Genomic DNA, 23122 nt, shown 5'->3' on the forward strand with positions numbered 1-23122 from the left:
ACTCACTCACCAGCCATTATGAACACACCCTTGTCAGCACTGGCTATGATTAAAAACGAATAAACAAAGTCCTTACTAAATAGCATACCTTTGCTATTTTAATTTGCATTTCTTTGATTCTTAATGAGCACACACAGTTTTATTCTTTGGGGTCATTATTTTCAATCACTCTCAATTAAAAGGAATAGTTGTTTATCAATTTACTTCCCTGAATGCCATTTCCCTGAACATTCTGATAAGCCATAGCTAGAGCGAACACTGCACGTTCAAACATTAATTATAGGTGGGAGAAGGAGAGAAGGTAATCATATAATTATTAATATACATAATGTAATATTTAATAATTATATACTGTTAATGGCTTATCTCTCTTAAAACGGAAGCATCCGAACGTTAAAATGCCTCCAAGGTTAGCGTCAGGAAATTGGGCTTGGAGCTGAATCCTGATGCTTCCAGTCTGTTGGGCTGCACCTCCTTGCAGGAGAGCGATGGGATTCACTGACACGCTCCGCCCGGGAACGATGGGGATAACGTTTGAAACCCAGGAGTAGGTTTTCTAGCTCCGGGAAGCAGTCGATTGCGCAGAGAACAATAGTTCGGAAACTCAGCCCTCGGAAGACCGCCTGAACAGGCGCCGCATCAAGTTCAGGGCCGCTCCGCGTCTCAGCTGTTCATTAACGCCACAGAGCAGGAGAGAGGGAGGTTGCCATGGCGACACTGCCGCACGTGCCGCGCCGAGGAGGGCGGGGCGGCGTGGCGGTCCGCAGTGTTACAGGAGGGCGTGGCGGCCGCCTCGCCTTGGCCCTGGAGGGGCCCCCAGCGCGGGCGTGTGGCCGCGCTCAGGCTGCTGCTGGGAGGCGGAGGCTACCTGGCGGCGCGGGCCGGGAGCACGCGGCCCCGCGGGAGGACGACGAGCCGGCGGCACAGAGCAGCCCTCTCCCGGCAACCGCGATGCTGGTAGCCATTTTAGCCCGGCTCCCATCCCTGGGCCCCTTCCAGGGCGGCCCCGACGGGCCCGGATCAGCCCGTGACCCGCGGGGGCTCCGGGCGCGCTCGCAGCCCCCCCTCAGCCCCGCGCGCCCTCGGCGTCTCCATCCCCGCGCAGCCTCGCGCCGGGCGGTGGTGCCTCTCTGGTCGTTTGTTAGGTGTCGGGAGGGGATCTGGAAATTGAATTCCCAGCAGCCTGGGATACTATTACACGTCTCTCTGGCTGCCGGTGCGCGAGGGAAAGGAGACGCAGATGTGATAGGAAAGTGAAGGCTGCAGTCTTGGCGCGCTTGGCAAGGGCCTTTTATTTCAGACATCATTTGCATTTTGCTGCAGTGATTTCGGAGGAGGCAAAGCAGACGCAGACTTGCCTTCAATTAAGACTGATAATTCACACGTTCTTAAGGACGCGAAGCAGACGCTAATTTGTGGTGTTTGCAAAGAAAAGAGGAAATACTCAGGCAGCACATGTCTTTTTCACTCTGCTGCTGTGGAGAGATGCAAAGCAGGGCCTGGGCGGTAGTCTGCGGTTATTAAATTCTGTCGCAGTGCCTGCGTTAGGCATTGCATTTTCCACCTGATGGATAGGGTATCACTAAATCGTGGCATTTTGTTGGTTTGCATTGCGTTTTTGTGTCTGCCTCATGGCATATAGTTTAGTCCAAGGCTGGTCTGATGATTCGACAACTGGAAGTAGTGACTTCTGTAATTATAGTAGTGTAATCGAGTGTTAAATCCATTTGGGGGCAGGAGCTTCGGTGGAAAAGATTATTAAGGACAGTGATGATGTGGGTTGGAGGAATGAAAACGATGACAAAGCAAAAACATTTCTACTGCCTTCAAACTAGGAGCAGAGCTCATTTATAATTCTTGTAGTTGCAGAATCTAAGGGCTAAAATAAGATTCATTGAGATCATCCTGCTGGGCACTGTCTTTTTGCAAATGGAGAAATAAAGATTTGAAGAGGTCAAGAATTAAATTCCCAAATTCACAGAGGCATAGGAATATAGACCCGCATTTCTAGTTTGACTCTCCTGTGTCGAAAAAGCACAAATTACGCGTTTTCAAACTTTTGATGTCAGTCTCCTTCATAGGCTTAACAAATTATTCAAGACCCGAGAGCTTTTGCTTTTGTGAGTATGTCTATCAATATTTATCTCACTAGAATGTAAAACTAAGAATAAAAATACTGATCCATTTAAAAATAGAAATTAAAAGTTTCCATGTTCACACAAATAACACTTTTTGTGAAAAAAAAAAGTGAGAAGGGCATAGTTTTATATTTTTTGAAAAATACTATCTAGCTTACAGTTGTAGGCTCGTATCTGCTTCTGCATTCAATCTGTTGACATAGATGAAGAAAATTTAACCTCTCACCTGAAAAGGGAGGACTTGGTAGAACACCTAAGAGTCTTAGGAACTCTCAGGAAGTGGTGTCCTGGTAAATATTTTGATAACCAGTTCACAAGGGAGGGAAGAAAAGCCCAATTTGTAGCATTCAACAGTAACCCTGGTGTAAATATTCTCAACATGGCTGATGCTCCAGAGCTGGGAAGAAACACACAGCAGCACAGCATCATGTAAGACTTCTACCATATAAATACAATGGCTATAGACAACCTCAAAAGCCTAGACATAGTGAAATGTAGTGAAGTATCTAGGAAATGATGGGTTTTGAGTATATATTACCTTTATTTTAGTATAATCTGTTTAATTGTAAGTTTTTATAATTTAACTTTTGGTAATGGTTATATTTAATGACTGGCTCATAAAATTTTTAAAAATTTGACTGTTAATGCTTTTGAGAAGATAAAAGCTGCTGTAGTACACTGCAGCTCCCAGGGGTCCTCAGACCATACTTTGAGAATGACGGTATCAAATTAATTTGACAAAAATTTATTAAGCACTTATTTTGTGTCGAGGTATAGATTGAAATCCAGAACTAAAATGAATAATGTCAAGGTTAGGGAAAAATAATTAGCAAATGCATTAATTAGGATAATTTTAAACCTATTATTAACTCAAGTAATTTAAGTATCTGACTTCTTTAATATTTCTCCCCCCGTCCCACAAATGATAGTGTGTTTGAATTTCCTCTAGGAGAGGTAGACGTTGCTATTTTCTATGTTGTGGTAGGGCTGTGGGCTAAGTCAGCATTTTCATCTGACAGCTGTGATCTGGATATAAGATTTCTCTAACGGTGAGATATTATCCTCTTTAGCAACAGAAGTGTGTAAACACCATGATTTACGAATTGGACTTTCTCTGCTCCAGACAGCAGATCTGTTTGGTCTTGGTATAGCCACAGAGTTTCCAGATTAAAGGAGCCATACTCAGGGTGAATGCATGAAATATGCACTGGCATTGTGGAAAATTAGTCGTTCAATGATTATTTATTGATCATCTGCTCTGTGCTAGAAGCCAGTGAGCTTACCTTGCTAAGTAGCCACTCAGTGCTTAAGGCCAACATTGATCCCGCGTACTTCCCTGAGCGTTGGCATCCGTGTGAGGTCAGTATTGCTCTGAGCACCATTAGCACCAAGTGTAGGAGGCACGGGGCCCCTTTCATTCTATTCCCCAGCTGTTCAGCTGTGTTACCTGTGAACAGACACGTGAACATATTCTTTAGTGACAGCTTGAGTCACATCTGTTTTGGTGGCTGCCTCGCAGCATTTCAAATGATTTAGTAATAAAGTATTTTTGTTGTTGGTTTGTTTTAAGTGTCATGTGTAAAGGAAAAGTAATTAAGTTACAAGAGAGATTTGGCAAGGGCCTCTCCAAAGGGCCTTGTTCTCTAAAGACTTGTGCCCTGTGCCTCTGCCAAGTGCTGGAATCGCCAGAATATGCTTGCACTTCAGATGCTGCAGTCTCTGCTAGGATGGGGCCTGCTTGGTGGAGCCGGGTCTCATTCATCAAGGCACAGCTCTGCAAGATCTGTGACCTAGTTGTCAGCTATGGGAAAATGTCAGCTGTGGTCAGAAAGTTAAAACCCTCAATTTAGCATGCGAGGCTCATTTCTTTCACATCTTTCCTCCTCATCTGGGGTTTTAGTAAAAAGAGAGCTGGGGATGAGGCAGAAGAAATGAAAACTGCTTCTCGTGATTTCCACGGCCTTGGTTCCGCACATGTTGCCCTAATGGGTATGGATGGAAGCTCCAGGGCTGCTTCTCAGCTGTATGAATAACTAAATGTGTGCCCCTGGGTGAGTCTGTGAGAAGCAGGACTAAATACTCTCTCAGGTTCCTGTAGTTCTAAAATCATTTCTTATCAAATAGCAGATGCTATGAAAGTTCACAAAGGCTGGAAGTCTGTTGATGTGAAAGCCAGATATTGGTGTGACCAGACCACTTCAAAATCTTCACCTCAGAGGCAAGTTGGTGGAGTGACTGAATGAAGAGCATGAGCTTTGAAATTGGACAGAGCTGAATTTGAATCTCTCCTCAGCAGCCTACTAGACCTGTGACCCGAGGTACATAACTTCAAGTCGCTAAGACTCAGCTTCTTCATCTTTAAAATGGTAATCCATTTACACAATCAGATACTCATTGAGCATCTGGTACGTGCCAGTCACTCTCTAAGGCACAGCAGGTATCAATGATTAAGATAGATGTAGACCTCTTCTCACGGCTAACAATCTGATGGATGGAGATAAGCGGTAATTAAAAATATAGAATAGAATGCAAGCTGGTGATAAAGCTGAGCAAGTGGCAGCTTCTTAAATGTTAATTGCAATGTAGAATCTAAAATCTTATCAATGAACTTTTCATACACTGTAGGGGCACCAGCCTCACTGCCTTATCTTAACTATGTGTCCTCCTGGCCCTTTCTGGGCAGGATGCCAACCATCCCGTTCTGAGGGAACATCACGTTCTGAGGGAACACAGAGCCCTTCTATGTGAGCTGCTGATCCTTGCAATTCTGGCCATGCAAGGACAGTCCCTCTTGGCAAGCACACGGTCTTTGTTCCCCTGCATATATAAGCAACCCCTCCCAGTTCATGGTAGCAGGTGCAGGTGCACGCCTCTGTCCGGTCACTCCTGGACATTCCCCATAAGTAAGATTCAATAAACCTTTATGTCTCGTATGCCATCTCCAGGTGTTTTCTTTGGTCTCTCTGCAACTTATACCACACAGCTCATGCAACTGGGCGTGAGGCCAGGCATACTCTGTTGCAATAAAAGCCATCAGTCTATCTTGCACTTTGAATGGATCTTTTATTCATTCATGATTTTGTAATATTATGCAATGGTCGTTTGGAAAATATTGGTTCACTAAGTTATGTACATCTTCTAAATATTGGCATATTTCTTTTAAACAATATAAAATATCACATTTGCTAATATTACCACTGTTCTCATCAGAAAAGTCTTAAGTTTTGGAAATCTTTCAAGCTCTTGGTGGCACATACAAATTTTCCAAAACTCTAATTTTTCCTGGAAAACTCAAATTTTATGACTGGCAACAAATATTGTCAATTGTTTTCCTTGAAGTGATAGACTCATTTTGTTTATTTTTAAGAAAATGTCTGCCAAATGCCCAGATTTCTCAGTTCCTTTGAATAGAAATGCTGTTCCATGAAGAAAAATTAGCGAATTCTGTTCTCAATTCAATCCTCCTAGCGCCTTTCTTCCAGATGGCCAGCATACTTCGATGTGCGGCTAAAATGCTTTATGTGTTCTTCCCATTTCATCACATAGAAGATTGAAAAGGTGTACACGCAAGCGTCAAGGTTTAATAAAATCAATAGGTTTTACTGCTTCATCAGGGATATTCTGAAGCAACTTTTTGGTTTTTGTTTCTGCATCCTGTGACTTCATGGCGCTGAAGAATACAATGACCTCTAGGACAGTGGGTACCAATGCCTTGATTCATGCCAAGGCACCAAGGATGATGTCTACCGTTGCTTTTACACGTTAGTTGCAGATGTCAACACAGTGAAAAAGGCCAATAACATCTTAGTATTATTATGAAAATGTTGTTGTCCTTATGGGCCCCCTAAATGGGTCTCAAAGGCCCCCACAGGGCTACAGAGCACACTTGTAGAACCACTGCTGTAAGGGAGAGAAATAAAGAGGGAGGGCTGGAGAGTGACTGGGAGGGGCAGGCAGCAACCTGAGCCCCGGAGTCAGGAAGAGCCTCTGTGAGATGGAGAGATGTAAACTGACACCTGAAGGATGAGAAGGAAGTCGCCAAACAAAGACTTGCAGGGGAAAGCGTTCAGATGGAGGAAACAGTCTGTGTAGGAAGCTCTGAGATGGGAATTCAAGGAATAGAAGGAAAGTCACATGGCTGGGACAGGGTGAGCGAAGGAAGATTGCAACAAGGATCAAGATGAGCTTGGTCAGTAAAAACAAATATAATACCTAAATCCCAGAATTGGTATTTAAATAATATAATGCTTATAAAGTGTTTAGCTCAATGTGTTTCCCTAGTTAATTAGGCGCTAATCAAGCACCGAAAATGGTTCGCTGTGTTCCTTATGTTTGTGGTGAAACTGATGTTCTCTATAGACTTTTATGAGTCGTCTTTTCTTACATAAAAATTCCAATCACTTGTTTATTGCTTCTATTTCTGCAGCAGCATAGAAACTTCCAGCCAGCCTCTCTGGGAAAATTATTTATGCCAAAGAAAATGCCAAAGATCCCAATAGCTATACACTACAAAGAATAAAAATGCTCTCCTTCAATCTTACCCTGTGTATTGCTGCCTTATCCTAGTAATGAAAACGCATCCTTGAAAAACGATTCCACTTCTCTATGTTAGAAATATAAAGAGAGGTCTTGCCTTACCTTCTCAATCAGTTTTATAGGCATACTTTTCCCTTCACTTCTTTTTCCTACCTACAGACAAAGGTTCTGTTGAGAAAGCTCTCCTTGCTTATCTCACGTTTAGAACCTTTATGAAACCAGTGGGCTCAGTAAGAGATCTCATTAGTAATACAGACACTCCTCATTTTTTTGGTTGCTGTTAAGGCTCTGAGACAGTCTCTCATTTCTATCAGCAGTACATGCCATTTCTCAACAGTTATTTTTCATCTTCAGGGTATCAAAAGAGAAAATTGTATAGGGAGAAAAAAAAGCATAACTTCCTCATTCTTACATGCTTTTAAGAATCAGGAACTTAGCAGTTCCTTGATTAAATCTAAAAAGACAGGAAGCTCTCTAGTCTCCTTATTTATCTTTCTGGGCACTTACTGAAGTGATTCAGACCTTGGCCCTCCCACCAACTGGAAATCAATACACTGGCTAATGGAGTCCCCGTCTAAGTCACTTGAGTACTGAAAGAGTTGTTGGAGGGTGAGACACAAAACTTACCTCCTTGGAATTGTTGGTCTGAAGCTTTTGCTTAAAGTACTCAAAACCTTCAATTTCACAATAATTATTGTGGAATTTTGTGGGAGTGGGGAATTAAAAATAGTAAACTCTAGCCAGGTATGCTCCTGCCCGAAGCTATGGAACAGACAGTCTTGAAGAGATTGTTGTGACTTCATTCACTTGGGCCAAGTTGGACACATGGGTGCAAAGTCTCTGGAGCCTCTCCGGTTCCCTCTTGTCCAGAACTATGTACTTGTTTGATCTTTACTAAGAATCCCTCTAGTGTCGCCACACTACATGAAGCCAGCGCTACAAAAGTCGACTGTAGGAACAAAATAAAGTTCACACACTTTCTCAAAGAAAAAGGAAATGTTACATCAGAGCCCTCATTTATTCATTGATGAAATATTTATTGAGGGCCTACAATGTTCCATATGTTCCCACTCAGTGCTGGGGCACATAGCTCATGTCTAGTGGAGAAAGAAAGAAATGTACACAGTTAGTTACATTTCTTAGTTATTAGATATAGAATTTGCACAGAGAACTACAGGTGCTCATGAGAGGATCTACTTGCATGCATGGGTGTGTTAGTGTGTGTGTGTGTGTGTGTGTATGTGTGTGTTGCACAGGGCGTCAGTGGTGGTTGGGGAAGTTTTCTGGAAAATTTGATATCATCAGCCAAATTTTGAAAGGATGGATAGGAGTTACCGGTTCAGTAGGATAGAAAGAGTATTTATGGTAGAAGGGACAGCATTTGCAATGACAGATAGACATGTGAAAAGACAGCCTATTTGAAGAAGGTCAAGTAGCTTAGTCTGATGGGAGTTTAAGTTTCAGTGGGGAGGAAGGGGGAGAGATGAAGCTTGAGAGGTTTGCCTGATCATGAAGGTTGTAGGATGCTGTGCTAAGGGGTGATGGGTGGGCCATCAAAGAGCTATAAGCAGGGGAATGTCATGAAGTTTAGATCTGAGGTTAGACCTGATTTGGAAATATCACTTTTGCAAGGTGATGAATGGACTTAAAAGTGGCATAATGGATAATAATAGAAAATATTTGGCTAGCGTTCAGCATATGCCAGCATTACAACAATTTTATGTGTTGACCACTGTTATTATCCCCATATTACAGATGAAGAAATGGAGGAACAGAACAGTAAAGTAGCTTTCCCAGGTTCACTCAGATAATGAATGGCAAATAAGAATTCAAACCCATCAGACTAGCTGTCCACACCCCTACCTCTCTACTAGACTGCCTTTGAATAATCACTAACATTTATTGAGAGCTTTCAACATGCCAGGAAGTGTTCTAAACGTTTTACAGGAATCAGCTAATATATACCTAAAACCACCTTATGAGGCAAGTGCTGTTATTATACTTGTTTTATAGATGACATCACTAGAAGGAGAGAGAGTAAATGATTTATTCAATCTACCCAGTGAGTAAGTAACAGAGGTGGGATTCAAACAAGGCAGTCTGAAATAAGGACCTGATCTTTCCACCTTTGTGTTATGTGGATGTGGGTAGATCGTTTACGAGGGTGTTGAAATAATTCAGGCAGGAATGACGGTGGCCTGAACTAAGAGGGTGACAGTAGGGACACAGGATATAGACCCAAGGCATGGGAAGGAAAAGAATTTTATGGGATTTTAAGTGATTGTTGAAAGAACATTGGGGCATGAGAGGGAGAAATTAAGGATGGTCTGGGTAATGGCTGCATCATTTCTTAAAGTGGGAAATATAGGAGAAATATATTTTGCAAGAAAGTTTGTAAGTTTGGGTTTGAACATTTTCACTTTCAGGTGCCTATGGGACATTCAAGTGGAGATGGCCAATGATCAGTTGAGTTCTGAGGTAAGTCTAGGAATGGGCATTTGGGAACTATAAAAATAGGGGGAGGTAATCACTGATATGGACATCGGCATGATTTCCACAGAAGAACTGGGAAACAAGCCAAACATGGAACCATGAAAAACACCAACATTTAGAGCACTGTCTTTCACCCCAATTTTTAGCTGTGTAAATAGTTGTGCAACTGAAATTATATGAGGAAAATCAGTTTATAGGAGACATCAAAACAAAGCTGCTCTGGTTGCATGGTTCTGGTAGTGGTGGAGAAAGGGAGCTATGGGTGGGAGCTGGAGGCTGCAGGCAGGACTGGAGCAGTGGGGGCAGGGAGAGGTGCATGGTGAAGCCTATGGTTAGGGTTCGTATATTATCTACTGCTGCATAACATCATTCCAAAATGCAGCAGCTTAAAATGACCAACATTTATTATCTCGCCGTTTCTGAGTCAGGAGTCTGGTGAGGCGTAGCTCGTGCCTCTGGCTCAGGGTCTCTCGAGCTGCAGTCTAGTTGTTGGCTGTGACTGTGGTCTCGTCTGAAGGCTTGACTGACAGAGCATCCTCTTTCAAGCTCACTCAGATGGCTTTCGGCAGGTCTCTGTCCTTGTCACATGGGACTCTCCGTATGTCAGCTGGTTCTCCAGGTTGAACAATTCAAGAGAGAAGTCTTTCAAGATGGAAGCTACAGTCTTTACACAGCCTGATCTCAGAGGACCATCACACTGTGTCTGCAGTATTCTATTCACTAGAAGAGAGTCCACACTGGATTATACGAAGATATGATACCATGAGGCAGTGATCATTGAGACCATCTATAAGGCCACCTATCAAATCCTTATCCCCATGGCATCCCCTTATTAGGGGTTCATAATGCCCCGTTTGATAATCACTGATTTAAATTATGAGCAGAAAAATCAGTGCTCAAGAAAGAAACTGGGACACAAGAAACTATGGAGGTAAGAAGGAACCCGGGGATAGGGGGTCGGGGATGATATCCTCCAAACCACCAAAACAGTGGGTTTCAAGAAGGATGGAGAGGTCATCAGTGTCAAATACTATACTGATATTAGAAGCTCAGATGAATCATTGATAGAATGATACAATGACACAATGACATGTCGTTGATAATGTAGGCAGGGGCAATTGAGTACCTTCTTGGAGTGGAAGGCAGATTGCTGTGGATAGAAGAGTGAGTTAAGGAGCACAAATAGTGAGAAGAGATGAAAAAAACTATTGTGAAGGAAGGAGAGTGTGTTCTTAATAGAGGCGATCTATGCTTAAAGGAGATTTTTTTTTTTTTTAAACGGAGTTGCAACATATGAAACCCTTTCTGATGATTGTGTGGCTCTGTAGTATCAAACATAATGGGAAATAAAGCAGTTTGGGACATGACACCTCATCGCTTCATCCTAGTGACCAAGGTCTCTGCATTCACCTGCCGGGGTTGCAGAGGAGCCGAGCATAGAGCCTATGCCATAGACCGCATGGAGATAACGATTTGACTAGCAAGTCCAAAGAGCCCTGCAGAAGGATGGTTTCTATCATTTAATCTCCCCCTCTGATAAGTTATTGCAGTGCCCTGAGGCATTATCTTGCTGCGCTGTAGCACAGGGTTTATTCTGTATATTTGGATCTTTTACGTGAGTCTCAACTGTTAAGGAGGTGATGCTCATCCTAATGCACTAGATGTAACTCAGATTCTGAAGAAAGTGCTAGGAAGCACATTTCTTTGAATTTGCTTCCAACCATGTTTGTTTACCCCATTCTCTATCTCCTGCCCTAATGAGACTTCTTCTCCTGAGTTCTCTTGGTTAAAGCGAGTACCGCGATATACCTTAGAGAGGCAGTTCCGGTGCAGTGGTTCAAGTCACAGGTTTTGGAGTTAGACCACCTGGCTTCACTTTCCAGCTCTCACGTTCATTAGCTGTGCAACCTTGGGCAAAGTACTGAACCTCTCTGTCTCAGTTTTATTACTTGCAAAATGGTAAACATTTTGCCACCTGCAAAATGGTCAAATCTTTCTCATGAGGGTCGTTATGAGCAGTTATGAAGTACTAGCAGTTAGAAAAGTGCCCAGGGAGAAAAGAAGGTGAGATGACAATACAGTTTTTTACTTAGGGATGAGCCACTTTGTAAGGTTTAGACAACCCAGGAGACAGGAAAGGGGCTCCAATCAGATTTTGTTCCGTGGGAGGCAGACTATGACACTTAGTCATTGCGTGGTTGCAGCCATTAGACAAGCAGCCCCTTTGCTGAGTCTGGACATCCTCTTTCTGGAGGAGTGGGGCTATGCAAATGAACAGCAGGTAAAGGAAGGTTCTGGGCTTCCAGGTTTGGTCTACTACTGCCTTCTGCATTCTAGTTGGTGCCTTCCTCTGTATTCTGATCCTCCTAAGAAGCTGTCACAGCAGCTTCAAAGTCGTTTTCCCAAGTCCTGTTTATCCTGGTTTCTCTTCCTGTTTTGTGGGAGCAGCTCTCAGGCTAGTACACCTGTGACTTGTCTTTGCTGAGGCAGAGACAGCTTTGCTGAGCTGAGCTGCTCCTGCTTCTGCAGCTGAGCACGAGAGGCTGTGGGGCTCTCTGTGCTCCATGGGGGTAAGCAACACAGCAGAAGGCTTCCTGGCAGAGGCTCTTGGACTGAAAAAGCGGAGATTTGTCTGCTCCAGCCATTGTGTCTGGAATCCTCAAGGCAGTAATAGGAATTCAAGCTCCCCACCAGTGTCTACCAATATACTCCCTGGGGCATGACTCAAAATTATTCACATGCCAGTGTTCAGGCCCAGACCAAAATGTCTTAAAATTATTTATGTTCCAATTACGCTTCATTACTTTTTAACTAAAGATCTCATTTCACTCCAGTGAAGAACCCAATACAATTTGGCTAATTTCAAAGCTGCCACAGAGAACTTGCATTTGGGGGCCATATTTCCAGAAAGACACAGTGTACCCTTTAGAATCTTCCCCAATTTGTGAGATACAGTGCTTTGGTGAAACTCAGAGATCAAATATGGAGTTGCTACAAAAGGTGGTTTTTAAAAAAAAATGTCATAGAGCGTTTCTGGCGATATCCATACGGCAGTTTGGTTTTTTGCTTGTGGATATTTTTCAAACAGCTTTTACTCCTTCTCTCCAATACTGTGATTAAATCCAAATGATGTTCCAGTAGGTCTTCACTGCCACAACTTCAAAGCCAGCACTCTATGGCTGTGATTGCGTTAGGGAGGAGGATCTCCCGGGCCTCTAGCACCAGTCAAAATAAATTGTTCCAAAAGAGAGAGGTGTCCTCAGTGGCTTAACAGCAGTGAATCAGATATTTTCCCCCTCATTCCAGGCTGAAATCTCATTTTTGGTCAAAGCTTTCCCCAGGAAAATGAGTGTAATATGTCCTTGAGTTTCTCACCGCCAGGTTTTCAGCAAGAGAACTGATTGTTTTTTGCAGAGGATTGTAGAGTATTGGTTCAGAAGATCCAGCTGAGAGATTTTTCCCCCAAAACTCTGGCTTTTGTCTTTGTTGGAAAATCTTTTGAGCTTTTCTTATGATTGTTTCGTTGTTTTAATTCTCTGTGGGCAAAAGGTAAGTCCGTATTGATTTTACTTTGCGTGGTAAGGTGGGATGGGTGCGTCCCCTGGCCTAGCTCTTTAAAGACTCATGTGAAAGGTCTGAATATTAGCAAACACTTGGTTCACCTGTGAAGTTACTCCGGGTTGCCGAGTCCAGGACACGGACATCAGGCCTCAGCTTCCGTGTCTGCCGCTAACTGACTACATCACTGAGTGTGACCTTGGAGAAGACCTTCATTCCTCAGGGCTTTTTCTGACTATTTTGTAAACTGTAAAAGTGCCTTCCCTAATTGATCTGTGGAACAGCCATCTTTGACATGGTGGCAAGTGTTCTGCACGACACAAAGAATCTAAAACAAACAAAGCAAAATCTTCCGCGATCAACTAGGTGGGAGAAATGCTTCCTAATGTATTCCTCTCTGGAAGATTCATGTTTCCTATTAGCATTTTATAGCCTTGAAAGTGTATGCAGTAAAGAAACCTTTATAAATCTGTGTTAACTGACCATTGTATCAGTCAGTGTACACTGTGATAGAAAACACATCCAAATCTCATTGACTCAGAGTAAGAAAGTTCTCTCTCTCTCTCTAACTCTCTGTCATAACATGTGCAAACATGGCTTGATGGCAGAAGGGCTCTTTTCTTCATAGTCACTCAAGGATACTGGCTGATAGAGAGACAGTACCATGAAAATTGCAGGTCATTTTGCTAGAAAGAAATGAGAAAGTTTAGGAGGGTCTCAAACCAGTCATTGAATGTTACAGCCAAAAAGGGAGTGAATATAATTTCCACTCACAATTCATTGGTCAGAATTAGACATGACCCTGGTCAATTACAAGAAAGTTGGGACATGCCCAGAGGAGAGGAAAACTGGTTGGTGGTGAGCAGAACTAATGACTACCATGACTTTGGAACCCATTCTTATTGTAAAAGCTATAACTAACCTGTAGAATTACATTCTGGAAAATTCTGTAGTGGACAAGTTTTCTAAGAGCCCTTCCAACTCTGAAAGTCTATAATTCTATGACCTAGTCACAGAAAATCTTTCCCCTTACTAGTTAGGATGTGTGCTTCTCTGGGAGAAAACACCTTATTTCTTTTTCTTTTTATTGTGGTAGAATACATATAACCCAAAAGGAAACACCTTATTTTATAAGCTAAAGCTTTAAGAGATGAACATTTTAATTGACTACAGGACCTTTTAGGATAGCTGTTTCATATCAAAGCACAAATCCACACCAATCACTGAACAAAAAGAGACCACTTACATTTTGAGTCCAATTGTAAACCCTTAGATGAAGAGAGAAAATGGGATTTGCCTGTGACTGAATCCTGTTGAAAACTAGAATCTAGATAGTTATCTCTTAGAGGGAATTCAGGGCAAATTTGTGAGCCCTTTCCTTGGAGGCCCCTTTTTATCTCCTTTCTGCCTCCTGTTAAGGTCCCAAAGATGAGAGGGGAAAGAATTCACCTTCCAGAAACAGAATATGTTTATATAAAAGAGAATATATATATATTGGACTAATCTGAGCCCTGCTCCCAGGAGCTGGGGATAGAAATAAGATAATGTCCCCACCATCCCTCTTCCTTGCTCTCCACCTATGTCTTGTGACTTTTTTTTGCCACAAAATCTCTTTGTCCTCTAAGGAAAACATAAGACTGCAGTCTTGTGGAAATGAAAGGCTTGCCTTTAACCCAGTGTAATTTCTTTCTGGTGAGGGGGGATACAAATTATAACATTTGGGTGAGATGCTGTCTTGTCTCCAATAAGAGAGGGTCAATCTGTCTAGAGTTCATTCTGACCAACTGCGCGGTAGAGACCTCAGTGGCCAGGGTCATATTTAATTTGTCACAGAACAGCCTGAGGCGATGATAAATTCATAACCTTCTACCTCCCTTCCCTCAATACACATGCGATTTGTTGATGTGTTTATACACCATTCTGGGAAGGAAGGCAGATTTATAAACATTTTGTAATGCAAAATAGAGTTGAGCACAGAGCTGTGCACAGTCATGGTTTGTGACTTGCTAATGGGCCACGAGTCTGGCTTAAATATACATCACATCCCAACACATTAATCAATTCCTAGAACTGAGTGAACACAAGGCTTGGCCTTCAGGGACACAAAATGCCTATTTTGAAGAAAGGAATTATAATAAGGAGCACATAGGCATTCTAGACCTTAAAGCTCTCAGCAGCAGCACGTCTTTTGTTTCGATTTTGAATTAAAAGCATTTACAAGAAGATATTAGTGGTAGATTCAGCCTGACTTTGTAAAAAAAGAATGAATATAGTGGCTTTGCCTCTATATGAAATATCCAATTGTTTGGCAACTTATTTGCTCATTGTTTTATTTATTTTTGACAGAAGCTAAGCTTTTATTCACTCATATAATACCCAGAAATCAACAAAATATGGATATCAAAGGCTCAGAGATTTTAAAAGCACTTTGGAAACTGTAAAACACTACACACTTGTTTATTAGAAGCACTCTATTCACTATTATTTTTTGTCTTAACTCGGTGTCTGTGTTTATTTATTTTTTATTGAATTATAATTCATGTACAATGTTTTATTAGTTCCAAGTGTACAGTGCGGTGATTCGATATTTACATACATTACAAAATGCTTACCATGCTCAGTCTAGATAACATCTGTCGCCATGCAGTTATTACCATATTATTGATCCCCCAAATATTTGGCCCTTGGACTACATAGTGAGAAACTCCTCTTATATGTAAAACTTCTTCAGAGCTGAGCCCATCATGAAAAGTTAATAGATTTATGAGTGGGAGAAAACAGAAGGTCTCTTTTTCTTTTCTGTTTTTGCTTTGCTGTCACATACTGTTAAAACACTGATGGTTTCTTTTCCTTTGTCTGTGATTCTGAGGTACAAGATCCTTTAAATTAAACTACATTTGAAGCCCTGGGAGATGCCACACCTACAGTCACAGCACCTTCAAGGTGCTTCTACATATATCCTTGGTGATCTGGCCAGCATCATGTGAAACACCTTACGCAACCTTCGATTGTCTGCATTTTAAAGATGTGAAAACTGAGACTTTAGTTTAAATGACCAGTCAAGGATATTCAGTTAGGAAATGGTTGAATTGGGATTGAAAATCAAATCTTCAGGTGACAAGGCTAGAGCTTTCCCTGATTGTGGTAATTGTTCATACAGTTACTTCCCTGGTTACGTGCTTTAGGTTTTATTTGTCTATTGCCATTGTGTTGTGTACTGTCATTGTGATTCCTTAGGCTTTGTGAAGGGAATGAACTCCCCAAGAAAAATCTCTTGCAAGGAAAGAAAATACATCACTAAAACAAAACACTTTTTATAGAATATATACCATATTGTTAACGAGAGAGCTTAAGAACATTCGAACAGACCTTTTGTCTCTCTGTTCCCAGACCCAATGTTCTGGCCAGAGAGGCCTGACCTGGAGTTGAAACAGTTAGAATTTCTCTATGAAACCACTGTTATGGAGAAGTGCTGCTCTCCAACTCTAGATGTTTCCTCCCGCATGGGAGGAGCTCAGTGAGCACATCCCCTTACCTCGTCCGTCTCTTCCTCACTCTGCTCTAGAGAAGGAGGGACTTATCGGATTAACACACTTGGGATGAATGAACGAGGTGGACACTACTCAGTGCAGCCACTCCCTTCGATTTCTTGATGGAGTCTTTCTGCTCTGCTCCTCCAGGGGCTGCTTTTGCCCCTGCAAGGGACGCGGTAGGAGCTGGCCCCAATTCGGTGTGGCAGTGACTGCGTGGATGTCTGCCTAATTCTCTGGTACACTCATGAGTTGGCCCAGCTCAACTTTTATTGGTCGAAATGTGATACTTGGATATCTATTTGCCACTCTTTGGCCTCATTTTTTTATTTGTTCAGATAATCGGGTGATTACAGAGGTGCCATTGATTGAGACTGCTTAAGGATCTCACTAGCCGTGACCTCTGAATTTTTATATTTACATATTCATTTTTAACTTTGGAGCATTTGCTGGAATAATAAGTTTCTGAAGCTTGAAATATAGTTAATAATAATAACAATATTAATAATAATAATTGTAGCTGACACTGATACCATGCTGAATGCTTTACTTGCTTTATCTTGTTTAGTCCTCGTTATAATAGTTTTGATGAACATGTATATTATCTTTAGCCTTCAGATAAATGGTTGAGATTTGGGCTCAGTATCTTGGAATTAGAATACCTCCCTTTATTGACAAAGCAGCATAAAGCTATACTGTCTAAAGCTGCAAAGGGTGGTTGGAGAGGGGAAAGGATTCTGTGCTGTGCTGCCAAGATCCTTCTTTAGAACTCAAGAACTTGCTTGCCGCACTTCTGGGAGGCTCTGGCTGTCAGCCCTAAGCTGTCACCCTCTTGGGGCTGGGCAGCAGGAGCCAGGCCATGGGCAGTGGTTTGCCCATCCTTGCTCTGGACCATGGAGAGCCATGAAGGCTTTTGCACAAAACCGTGAGACCATCATTCTCCCTGCCACAGCGGGGTCAATTCCCCTACACCATTCTTCTCCCTCTTCTGCATTGAGACGCCCATGTCTTCCTTTATTCATTCTTTTCTTCAGTCACTCATTTGTTCATTCTCCATTCTTTCCTTGGTTCCTTCTTTCCTTCCTTCCCGCTTCCCAGCTTCCTGCCTTCCTTTGCTCCCCCCTCCCTTCCTCCTCCCTTCCTTTCTTCCTGTCCTCCTCCCACCTCTCTGCCACCCCCTCCCCCTCCACCACTCATCTATTATTTATTTGATTAATATCTTGCTGACATTTTTCCTTGCCTGTTACTGAAGCGTGATCCGGATCATTGACTCTTCCTCCTTCTGCTTTGACTTGCCCAACAACTGCAATTTTCTCCCTTAGTAAATTAAACTCGAGCCATTGTTGGCAGAAAAGCAGCTCTTAAATGACAGGCTAAGTTATTTCTCAACGGGGCTCTCCCCCCACCCCACACCTCATGGTTATGAGATAAGTGGAAAGAAATCTGAGACCAGAAAAATTAGAGGGAATGAAAAAGATACAAAGATAATTTCACACCATATTCTTTAGGAATCTTTTAGAACTTTTAACCATCCTGGCTGAATAAACTGAATAAATAGCCAAATTTCTGAAATATTTCCTATAATTAAAAAAATATTCTTCTGGAATTGATGGCATTGAATGAAGTAGAATCCATACAGCAAATATTGTAGATTTGTATTTACCTGTCACAATTGATCCTAATTTATAAGCAGTAAATTCTTAATTATTTGGCATTGTCAGAGATAGATGTAGTCTGCTTAATGCAAAATTCTATTTACTAAAGCACTGGGAAATATTCTACACATGGATTATCCATTTAAAAGAAAATTATTAAGAGTTTTGCTGAAGGAAATTAACCTTTTGCTTTTTGGTGATTCAAAATGTTTGGGCTCCAGATTTACACCGGCTGGTTTGGAATGCCAACACTGCCCATCCCTGAGTGAGGAACTTAAACTTCCTAAGCCTGTAAGGTGGGAGCTGTGATAATTCCTCATCTCATAGGGTTATGTGCAAACTAAATAGGAATGATTTACACTGCATACTTAGAATAGTTTCTAGCATATTAAGTGTGGTGAGTTTAAAATACGTTCACAAATTTTTTGATACTCCTGTCTTCAAGAGGTCTCGTGGGGCCCAATCCCCATCCCCTTGACAGCAGGCTGGACTCAGTGACTTACTTCCAATGGCTAGATTACAGAGGAAGTGATGATGTGTCACTTCCCTGATACTTGGCATTGCGTCTTAGTTGCTCTCTTGGATCACGGGGTCTGGTTGTAGCCAACGGCCGTGTTACCAGGACATGTAAGCTGCAGGATGGAGAGGTGCATGTGGCAAGGAACTGAGGCCTTCAGTAATCAGTCAGCACGGAACTGAGTCCTCCTGGCAGCCACCCTGTGAGGGAGCTTATAAGCAGAGCCTCCAGCCTCCAGATAACTGAACCGGCCATCATCTTGACTGCAACCTCATGAGAGATCCTGAGCCAGAACTACCCGGCTGCTGCTTCTGGACTCCTGACCCACCAAAAATGTGTGAGATAGTATTGGTTGCATTAAGTTGGGGTAATTTGTTCTGCAGCAGTACGTTACTACGATAAGCACTCAGGCAACACTAGCTGTTGTGATGATTCGTTTGCTCTCGCTAGTTGTGAAAGTCCTTTTGAGGCATGAGCACATCCATATTTTAGTTGGAGCTCCATAACACACTCCAGTTGGCAAAAACTGGGCAGAACATGTCATGTTACTGGTTTAACCTGGTTTCGAGGTGGTTTCTAAATTCAGACCAGCTATGAATTAAATTCTCTCACTTTATAAAGAGCAGCTTGATAACCTTATTTTCTAGAACAGGACAATAATTTTAAAGGAAGTGACTGAAGATAGTCCTGCTGAAGCCTTCACTGATGTCCAAATTAAAGGGGTGAGCACGTGCGCACTTGCTATATATGAGTACATTTTACATGTTATAGATCTGTTTATTCCCCTTGATCAGATGAGAACACCAAAGCTCAGAGTGTAAATAATTTCCTAAGATGGTTTAGGAATGAGAATGTAGAATGTGAATTTGAACATGGTTGTATCTGATTTCAAACCCAGTGTTTTCATAACCTGATGCCATTGAGAAAGGAAAGATGGGATGGAGCCCAGACTTCAATTACATCAGGAAACTCTCTTTTAGGTAGACTGTTCTGCTAATGAAGTGGGGAATTTAGGCTTATTCCCTGTGGGGGCCAGTGGTCCTGCATGCACGTGTGTGCAAGCGCACACCCACACACATTAAATCACTGCTAGAGACCCCAGGCCCGATCCCAGTGAGACTCCTTCCAAAGGCGTGTGGACGGTCCTAGGTGGGGCAGAGGGGAGGCCAGATGAGGCTATGGATGACCCCGCACAGCCTGTCCCGACGGTTAGGAATTCGAATTCCAGGGCACGCTTGCCTTGCTGAGAATGTCAGTTGTTCCTCCTTTCCCTAACCCTTCACATATTTACCTGGAGTGATCAAGATTGTCAGAGGGAATGGAAGGGCATGAAGAATAATGGAAACAGTCCAAGAAGAGTGTTCTGGTATCCATTAAACACGGAGATTTAGTATCATTTCGCCACACTCTCCATAAAATAAGACTTTCCAAGAATATGTTTTCAGTGAACAAAAACACAAACCTACAGCCTAAACTTACATGTTTGTCTTTTTTGGAGGAGGACAGGAGCTCTAACCAGCAGTTTTTCAATAGCACAGACATTCTTTTAAAAAGTTTTTTCTGTCTGCTAAGGAATTTGAATGATTTCTTTCTCTCTCTAACAAATGACTTAAGATTTCAACTTTAAGGATTTTTTTTTAAAAGCAGCCATCTCAACCACTAGTCACTTAAACAAAAAGAATTATCTTATTCTTACCAAATTGATACTTCTTATAACAAAGATGCAAAGTTCCAGCTACTGCTCAGTCATTGGAGATCTGGTATCTAACCTTTGGACTGGGACCAAAAGTGTAAACTGAGAGGTTAGTGATCACATGGTGACGTGAGTGCAGAAATGCTAGCTGATAACCTTATTTGGGTCAGTTTGACAGTCCTGAAGGAACGGAAGTCTACCGCTCAAACGGCTCTTGGCTGCTCATCAGTCAGTCTGACCATGAGACACCCTGCTTGAGCAATAGTTAACAGTCTAAGTGGATGGCAAAGTTGGCTATTGCCTGCATTTCAAGCATCAGGAAGATTCTGGGGTTGGTTCCAGATAACCCAGCCTTTTTGGGAATCACAAAAAGGAACAGTTGGTAACAGAGAGTTCAGTCCATGTATTATTCAAGGAACAGGGCATTTAGGAGAACTGAACATTCACATTCTTATTTCTTGGCTGAGAGCCCCAGGGGCAGACTTTTGGGTTGGAAAGCGGAATCTGCCATTACTTGCTGTGTGACTTTAGACAAGCTAGTTCACCTCTCTAAGGCTTAATACTCTCACCTGAGAATCAGGGCGATAGTAATACCAACCTCAGAAGCTAACAGGAGGATTTAACAAAATTATACATGCAAAATGATTAAAATGATACCTAGTACCTGTTAATCCCTCAATAAATGTGAGCAGCTCATAATAATAACAGGATGGCAGTATCAATGACTAGTGCCATTTTCCACACAGTGAGTGTGTGTGTGTGTGTGTGTAATGAGATGGAGGGGAAGTGCTTATGCACATTTGAACAGAGCTGCTGACTATTATCCAGTTGTCTGCTGATGCTGATTTAAGAATCCTTGCAAAAAGGCTCTGCTTACCCTTTCTAGTGGCTCAAGCTGTCACATGTATCTTCTCAGGCTTTGCACAGCGTAACTCCAGGACACATGAATTCGTACAGACCATGATAAGAGCCTAGCATCCCTTATTGACACAGAGTCTAGAATGACCACGATTAGAAACAGACTCCCAGCAATTCAATGGGAGCTGAGAGTTGACTCAAGTTCCACCACATTTTACCTCTCAGCTGCATTTGACATAATCCATTGCTTCTGGAAACATTTTTTTCATTTGGCTTCTGGGCCATATTGACTCTTGGCTCTCTTCCTACCCACTGATCATTCCTTCTCAACTTCTTTGGCTGGTTTCCCTTCATTACCTCCATCTCTGGTTCTTAGAGTTCCCCAGGACTTAGTATTTGGGCCACTTCTTGTCTAGTTACATTCATTCCCTTAGTGATCTCACCCATTCTCATATCTTTAAAACCATCTGTATCCTGATCATTCCAAAATGTGTATCTCTAACCCAGAATTCATTCCTGAATTCCAGGTTCATACTCAACCGCCTACTTGACATACCCACTTGGATGTTTTAGAGACGTCACAAACTTACCTTGTCCAAATCTAAACTCCGGAATATTCCTGCCAGCCTCCTTCTCTGGCTCCACCTGCATCTTCTCTAAGTGCCAACTTTGTCCTTCCACTTGCTGAGACCACAAACACTGTAGTCTGTAACTTCTCTTTGTCCCACTCTGCTTGTGATTAATGGGAAAATTCTATCTGCTCTACCTTCAAAATAAAAATGGAATGCAGAAGCTTCTCTCCATCCTTATTGCTTCTGCTCAAGCCCCCTGCAGTTTTATCTGTGGATTTTTCTAACAGCCTTATATCTATGTGCTTCACTGATCATTTCCTGTCTGCTCTCAACCCAGCTGTCTCAGTGATCATTCCAAAATGCTGAATCAGATCTTGTCACTCATTTCCTTTAATTCCTTCAACAGTTTCTCAACACACTCAAAGTCAAGGACTTACAGTGGCCAACAAGACCCTAGTGATCTGCTTCCTAGACTCCAACCTCTGCAGCATCGCTTCTCGTCTTCTCTCTAATTCTGTTCACTGTTTAACCTCTCTCTCTTCTTTGAACAAGCCAGTCACACTCTCTCCACAGGTCCTTTGTTTGTTGTCCCCTTTAACTGGAACGCTCCTCTCTCTCTCTCAAATCAATTGTCACTTTATAAGTGAAGCCATCCCCGAACGTATTATGTAAAATCATAAACCCACCTATTCTTATACTTTCACCCCAACAATAGTCCCTCTCCACATTAATCTGTTTTTAAAATTTTCCCTTCCACGGCGTTTATCACCACCTGATTTTATAGATGGATAGTTATAGATATATACATACATATACATATATGTAGATGAGTTGTTTACCATCTGTTTTCCCTATCCCCACCAGAAAATAAACTACACAGATGGAGTTTCTGTTTTGCTCACTGCTGTATTCCCAGATCTTAGGAAAATGCCTGGCAAGAGGTTGGCACTTAGTCAATATCTTCTGAAAGAATGGCATCTCTATTAAACTGCACTTATTCCTATCGGGGGCACCACTCATAAGAAAATTGTCAACCAGTTTTTTTCTCAAGTTGAAAGGACCTACCTAAGACATTCTGTGTGTCCTCCTAGTTTTACAACAGAGTCTACAAAGACCCTGAAGGTCCTGAAAGGACTGGTAATTTGCTCAGGCCTTACAGTAAATGAGTAGACTATTTAGGACCAGACTATCATTCTCCTGCCTCTTACTCTGTCTGGTGCTCCATTTTATTTCATCTTAAAGCGTATTAGAAGGTCCTAAAGAAAATGTGGAGGCCTTGTTGATGGGAAAAATATAGACATTGATAGGACAAGTCCAGGGCTTGGTGGAGGCTTTTGAACCACCAGTGAGCAGCAGGGTTCCCTGGAAAATTAGGGCAAAAAGAATTTAAATGGGAAACGTGATTCAGAAAGAATAAAGTTTTCAGGTTTCTTCATTGATGACTGATTGGTTGATGTTCATTCATTCACTGCTTATGCCAGTTACTAGGCTAGAGGCTGAGGAACTTAGATAAACTGTGGTGGCCATGCCAGGGGCTGACATTTTTTTGAGCTGGGTGAGGAGGAGATGTTC

General features: G+C 42.2%; 1 long non-coding RNA gene across 3 annotated transcripts in view; it reads left to right on the forward strand.

Moving 5' to 3' along the window:
• The first annotated feature begins 765 nt into the window (after window positions 1-765).
• The window catches only part of LOC139084008 (uncharacterized), a 92227-nt gene continuing 69870 nt past the window's right edge, over window positions 766-23122 (forward strand). For 2 of the 3 annotated variants that reach the window (XR_011541268.1, XR_011541266.1), the window contains exons 1-3: window positions 770-957; window positions 4263-4456; window positions 9101-9152. This is a non-coding gene — a long non-coding RNA (uncharacterized lncRNA). Of the gene's footprint in view, window positions 958-4262; window positions 4457-9100; window positions 9153-23122 lie in introns of all 3 variants that reach the window. The other variant, XR_011541267.1, reaches the window with a different exon arrangement.

The sequence above is a fragment of the Equus przewalskii genome, chromosome 6 (assembly GCF_037783145.1).
Source record: "Equus przewalskii isolate Varuska chromosome 6, EquPr2, whole genome shotgun sequence".
Taxonomy (NCBI): Eukaryota; Metazoa; Chordata; class Mammalia; order Perissodactyla; family Equidae; genus Equus; species Equus przewalskii.